The sequence below is a fragment of the Colobus angolensis genome, unplaced genomic scaffold (genome assembly GCF_000951035.1).
Source record: "Colobus angolensis palliatus isolate OR3802 unplaced genomic scaffold, Cang.pa_1.0 Scaffold273, whole genome shotgun sequence".
Classification (NCBI taxonomy): Eukaryota; Metazoa; Chordata; class Mammalia; order Primates; family Cercopithecidae; genus Colobus; species Colobus angolensis.
The window spans coordinates 2,682,893-2,689,509 of record NW_012115966.1 but is presented as its reverse complement, the minus strand read 5'-3'; the positions used below and the strand labels follow the sequence as shown (position 1 = coordinate 2,689,509).

Here is a 6,617-nt window from a genome sequence, read left to right as displayed (position 1 = left end):
TCTGTCGCCCGAGGCCGCCGCCGCTGCACCTTCACCGCGTACCCGGGACCCGCCGGTCCGCGGGAGGTGAGCGCTGCCGCGACGAGGGGGCTGAGGCGTTTGAGGGGCTCTCGGAGGGAGGTGACAGGGAGGGGTGCGTGTGCGTGCGTGTGGAGCTTCTGTGTCCAGAGGTCTGGGGGCGACGTCCTTTGTTTTGGGCGGAGGGAGGGCGGGGGACTTGCGGGACCTGTGGGCGCTGCGGGGACGCGGCGTCGATGCTCAAGAAACCAGAAACTCGGCTTGAGGAGTTGCTGCTTTTTTGTTGGAAAGTCTTAAAATGAGAGTAAAGCGTTAAGAATCTCACTCCCGAGTCTTTTTTTTTTTTTTAAGGTAAAAAGTCTGCTAGGGTCCAGCGACTTCTTACTACTCTGAATGTAACAAAGTGTGAGTTAAAGCCCGAATCCCCGTGGAATGCAATCCGAGGCTGATTGCAATCACTTGGAGTCGGGCGCTTCCTACCTAAACCAGGCAGTTTATGGCAAATACCTGCGTTGACCGTGTTTAAATTAGTGAACTTTTGGGCACCCACTGGTCGATTTACCATAGAAATTGGTAGTTGCTGCAAAAAGTGTGAGTAAACATAAAACGTTAAGAAAACCCTTTCCTGAAATCTATAGAATACCTTCAAATAAAAAATGAAAAAAAATCTGTAATTTCCTTGTTTTAATAGTAACCAATTAGAGCATTTGAACTAGTAGCGTTTGAACTCTGGTTAAAGAAAACGAGTAAGGATGGAAATTTTATTTGCCTTGATGCATAATTTAACCTCACTGTAGAATTAAACGAAGTAGGTTCTTGGCTTTCCTTTCTGTCGGGTTTGCGTTGGAGCCTTCGTGGGGTGTGTTGGAAGTTAACAGGACCAACCGAGCTGAGTTTTCAAGCTGCCACTTTAGAAGGGTGTTCCGAAGATTTCTGGCCTGATAATAGCCGGTGTGATTGCTTCTGATAAATACCACTTTTGCTTGGGTTCTCACTATTCAGGAGCAGCTTTAGTTGATTGTTTAGAAGTAAATAAACAACATTAAAAAGGGTAGATCACTGTTGGTTGACAAGGTGTGTGTGAGGAGAGGGAGACCTTAGGGATCAGGGGTGGTCTAACACCTACTCTTTACAACTACCATGAGTCGTTTTCGCAAGCTATCTCCCAGGCTATTATTTATAATTTAAGTATTGGAGCGGTTTCAAAGTAAAAAGTTGCCTGATGTTGTTGTAGAGGCGTGTCTCCAAAATCCTCTCTGGCCAGATAAGCAGTTTAGTTGTATTTTCTGACGTTCTTAAATCAGACATTCGATGTTACAGACATAGTTTAATATAAATCTGAGACTTGGTTACTAGACTAATTAAAACAGTAATAAGATATAGTAGTTTTAAAAATGACCTTTTCATAAACATAAAATATTTCTAAGATCTATCTTTAAAATTTTGTAATTCTCTGGAATTTTAAAATTGAAAACATGACATAGATTTAGGTTATTCTAAGTTTATTTGAATATATATTAATGTGTCTATTTTATAATAACAGTTACTGTTATTACTACAGCACTATGTTGAGTACTTTTGTTATGTATCAGAGCCAGGTGCTGGGTCAGGTGCTTTATAAATCGTGTCTGTAATTATCACAGCACATTTTAGGTAAGTGTCATTATGCCCACACCAACTGAGAGTTTAGCGTAAGATCATATAACTAGTAAGTCACTGTGCTGAGATTTCAAATCATGGTCTGATCCCAAAGCACATACTGTGTTGCTTCTGTGTGTCTGTTTAAATCTCTGCTGTGTCTCTGAATTCCATTTGTAGGGACAAGTTCTACTTTAAAGATGTCTTTAGGTGCTGTGTGTTGTATCTTCACAGAAATATTTCAGTCTTTCTGTTGGAACTATCTTGCTTCATTATCTTATAAATCATCTTATAAATCACATTATATTTTCAATATCCTCTTAATCATCTTTATACAAAACGTAAGTGAAGAGTAAGACTTTTCTGAGTTTCTTACATAAATATGAATACAATCTTTCCTATGGAAAAGAAATGTATTAAAGTCCGATTTTCTCGCTGTTACAGGATTCTTTGGCCTCGTCATAATTCCTATCTTCTTCCCAGACAAGAAATAAAAGTTTGGGCATCTCTTACGTGCAAAGCAATGTCTTTGGTGTTGTGAGATGACAAGAGAATGCTTGCTATTCAGTAGTTGTTTCTGGTGTTTTTGTTGTATTTTTCTTTCCTCCCCATTCCTGCCTATTTGTTGCTGTTGGTTTATCTTCCTAGCAGAGATCCAACTTGGCTATTCCTTTGTGGGGAAAAAATACCAGCAAGGTTCCCCATTGTGTAAATAAAAGGCTGAGGCCGGGCGCAGTGGCTCATGCCTGTAATCCCAGCACTTTGGGAGGCTGAGATGGGTGGATCACTAGGTCAGGAGTTCGACACCAGCCTGACCGACATGGTGAAACCCCATCTCTACTAAAAATACAATAATTAGTCTGGTGTGGTGGTGCATGCCTGTAATCCAAGCTACTCAGGAGGCTGAGGTAGGAGAATCGCTTGAACCCAGGAGGCGGAGGTTGCAGTGAGCCGAGATCGCGCCACTGCACTCCAGCCTGGGTGACAGAGCCAGACTCCATCTCAAAAAAAAAAAAAAAAAAAAGACTGAATATGAATATATGCTTCTGCCACATATTCAGAGTCCCTCACAATTTGTTACTGTTCTACCTTCTCAGACTTCTCTTTCACTACTCTGAACACTATGTGCTCATCCTGGAACACATTCTGCGCATTTCTACCTCTCCCTTTTTCCTGAGCCATTCTTTTCCCTTGACTGTAATGCCTTTCCTTCATTTGGCTAATAAGATCAACCCATCCTTCAAGGTGCAGTACAAACTTCCTTGCTTCCAAAATTTTTCCCTGGTCCTTTTTAGTTAGAATTATTCTTCCCATATTATCTCAAAACATTATTGAATAGAAACATTTATTTTCCCACAGAATGTTGATAACTTTTGGGAAGAGAAGACAAAATCATGCTTAATATATTTTGCTATGGAGAATTCTAAACTCAAACTCTCTAGGGACCCTTTCTAAGCATTTATAGTATTTCCGCATTTGGAATTTATTTCTGCTTAAAAATGTGTTTGGGTTGCGCACGGTGGCTCACGCCTATAATCCCAGCACTTTGAGGGGCCCAGGTGAGTGGATCACTTGAGGCCAGGAGTTGAGACCAGCTTGCCCAACATGGCGAAACCTTGTCTCTACTAAAAATACAAAAATTAGCCAGGCATGGTGCTGGACACCTGTAATCCCAGCTATTCAGGAGGCTGAGGCAGGAGAATCACTTGAACCCGGGAGGTGAAGATGGCAGTGAACCAAGATGTCACCTCTGCACTCCAGCCTGGGTGACAGAGTGAGACTACATCTCTTAAAAAAAAAAAATGCTTAGTGGAAAGGACCATTTCCTTTCTATTTCACTGTTGAGCTTTAAAATTATCATGTATATGTATTAATTGATTGAAGCTGATGACCATCATTGGTAGTAATAAATGGCTATGTTTACCAAAAAGATTTATATATAGTTCAGATGATCTAACCTGGAGGCAAGAAAAGTAAATTATATATTTATTGTCTAATGAATGTTACCAGTTTGTATAGCTCCATGGATGAAAGAAACAGACCAAATAAACAAACAACAACAACAACAAACAAACAAAGAAACAGACCAAAAGTTATTGGCATTTAAGTGGCAATCAGGATCAGATAGGTTAGACAAATTCAAAGAAGCACAAAATGTAACCTGGTTTGCAAACTTTTTACTGCCAATGGAGTAAAGCAGGGCTAGGATCTCTGATAAAGGGCTTTTCTTGTCTGCTCTGATTGCATACCTTGGACAGTGCCTGAAAGTCCACCTAGCTGTCTAAATGAAGTCTGTCTATTTTGACTTTCTAATTAGATAATTAAATGCGAGGCAATTAGAGTTGTGTACTGGTTGATCTTTCTGTATGTTTCTGTCAATTCCTGGGATATGGAAAAAATGATTGCCTTTTCTTTATGGTTAGATGCTGTGATCTAGCAATTTTGTTAATTTTGCAGTTTTTGGAGCATTGCTTGGAAGATGCTGTTAGGAAACAGATTTGTTCCTTGCAGATTGTTAGTTGTAAATAATAATGAAGGTTGGAGGTTGAACTTGATGACTTCTCAGTATCCTTACAAACCTATCATTTATTTTCCAATTCTTGGTCCTGTGGTTAATTTTTCTTATCCTAATGAACAAATTTTTAATTTAATATTTGTTGCAAATTTTACTAGTCTTACACTACATACACACGCATTGTAGCAAGGAAGTAGATTTGTTAACTCCATGTAATGAGGAACATGAGTGAACACATTATTGCTAAATTGGCTACAGAGTTCTTGAAACATGAATCATGAATCAAGAATTGCTTGTTTGTTCAGTGAATTTTTTTTGTGAAGTGATACCTAATTGTTATGGAGATTGTAATGTAAGAGGCACTTTTAAGGATATTCTTCCCTTGAGAATAGTAAGACTATATTATAAATTGCTCTTATTGAAATAGTGAATAGCATTCTGTCTTCTTGCTTATTTTGATAGTCTTAAAAATGGTTCTACATGCAGTTTTCATCAAGTAAAGTATTTTGCAACTTTATGTTCATTTACTTATTCATTAATTTGTTAAACATGTAAATGCTACATGTTTCTTAAGGAGTATGAAATTAACATTTTATAATGATTGCAAAATTTAGAATTTCATTAAGAACTCATGGATGAGAAAAATATTTTATTTTATTTTTTTAGAGACAGGATCTCACTCTGTGGCCCAGACTGGAATGCAGTGGTGCGATCATAGATTACTATAACCTCCAACTCCTGGGCTCAAACAATCCTCCTGCCTCATCCTCTCAAGTACATGGGACTATAGGCACAGTCCACCATACCTGGCTGATTTTTTAATTTTTTGTAGAAACAGGGTCTTATACATTGCCTGGGCTGGTCTTGAACTGCTGGTCTCAAGTGATCCTCCCACCTTGGTCTTCCAAAGCACTGGGATTACAGATGTGAGCCCCCCGGCCTGGCTGAGAAAAATATTTACATTTAATATCAATATCTGTGGGGAATTGGTTCCAGGACCCCCTGAGGATACCAAAATCCACGGATGCTCAAGTTGCTTATATAACATGGTACAGTATTTGCATATAACCTATACATATCTTTCCACAAACTTTTAATCCTCTCTAGATTACTTATGATACCTAATATGATGTAAATGCTATGTAAATAGTTGTTATACGGTATTGTTTAGGGAATAATGCCAAGGAAAAAGTCTATACATGTTCAGTAGAGACACAACTATTCATTTTATTTCCTGAATATTTTTGATACGCAGTTGGTTGAATCCACTATGCAGAACCCACAGATCTGGAGGGCCTACTATAATTTAATTTAATTTTCAGGTAAATTAATTCTAATACCTCTCTGCTCCATTTTATAAATAACAGCCCAAACCTCATAGTGGATAATGGGAGATAATTTCATTGCCAGTTTAGCTATTTGTGTAATCTGGATGCACTTTGGAGCTATTGCTATGAGTGTCCACACTAATTCCCTTTATTAATTTTTTTATTAAGGAAAAAAGGCACAGTGGAATTCTGAACAAAAGGAAAAGAGATTTGATGTGTTGATAGCTGCTACCTTTTTGTTCTTTCTTAAAATACTGTTTCCTAGCCAATGCTGTGGTGTGCACCTGTAGTCCCAGCTACTTGGGAGGTTGAAGCGAGAGGATCACGTGAGGTCAAGAGTTCCAGGCTGCAGTGTGCTATGATTGTGATGTAAATAGCCACTTTACTCCAGCCTGGGCAACATAGCAAGATCCCATCTCTAAAAAACAAAACAACAAAAGATAGTGCTTCCTTTGTTGGCCAAGGGAAGGGATCAGAGGAGTAATATTTTGTGTTTCTTGCGTGCTAAACTTGTTATTAATATGAAAACCTCATTTCCTCTAGGAAACTTCGTCAATATTCCCAAGGCTGTTTCTTTCTACCTTCCCTCCTCTCACCTTACTGCTCTGTTCCCTATTAACCTCTAGCTGTACTTAACTGACAGAGCAGTGAGTACTCATTAGAGTCTGGTTTATGTTATAACTGAAATACTTAAAAGGACGTTATATAGAAGAGGAATTGGGCTTTATTGTATATGGCAGCAGAAGGAAGTGGAACAAATGGGTAGAAATGGAAGGATTGCTCAAAGTATGGAACAGTTTTCTTATAGGAATATTCAAAATTAGGATTAGCTGCTTTATGACCTATGTAGGAATGCTGTAGTAAAATGGTGGACTAACTGATCTCTAGGATTGTTTATAACACTGAGATTCCAGGACTTTATGATTGTTTATCTATGAATTTATCTCATATATGCATATGTATATCCTTCTTTGTCTTTCTCAACTGTTATCTCAGAGGTTATAATTTATATCTGATGTGCTGTAGCTCTGTCTAATGTATCGGTATGGATTTGTTTTTATTTTATTTTATTTTTTATTGTATTTATTTATTTTTTTTGAGACGGAGTCTCGCTCTGT

The 6,617-nt window shown here is 38.4% G+C and overlaps 1 protein-coding gene across 3 annotated transcripts in view; it reads left to right on the top strand.

Annotated features, from left to right (window-relative positions):
• GPSM2 (G-protein signaling modulator 2) overlaps positions 1 to 6,617 on the top strand; it is a 63,450-nt gene continuing 56,833 nt past the window's right edge. For 2 of the 3 annotated variants that reach the window (XM_011948145.1, XM_011948144.1), the window contains exon 1: positions 1 to 66. The gene's annotated coding sequence lies outside the window, so the exon portion shown is untranslated. Of the gene's footprint in view, positions 67 to 5,447; positions 5,494 to 6,617 lie in introns of all 3 variants that reach the window. The other variant, XM_011948146.1, reaches the window with a different exon arrangement.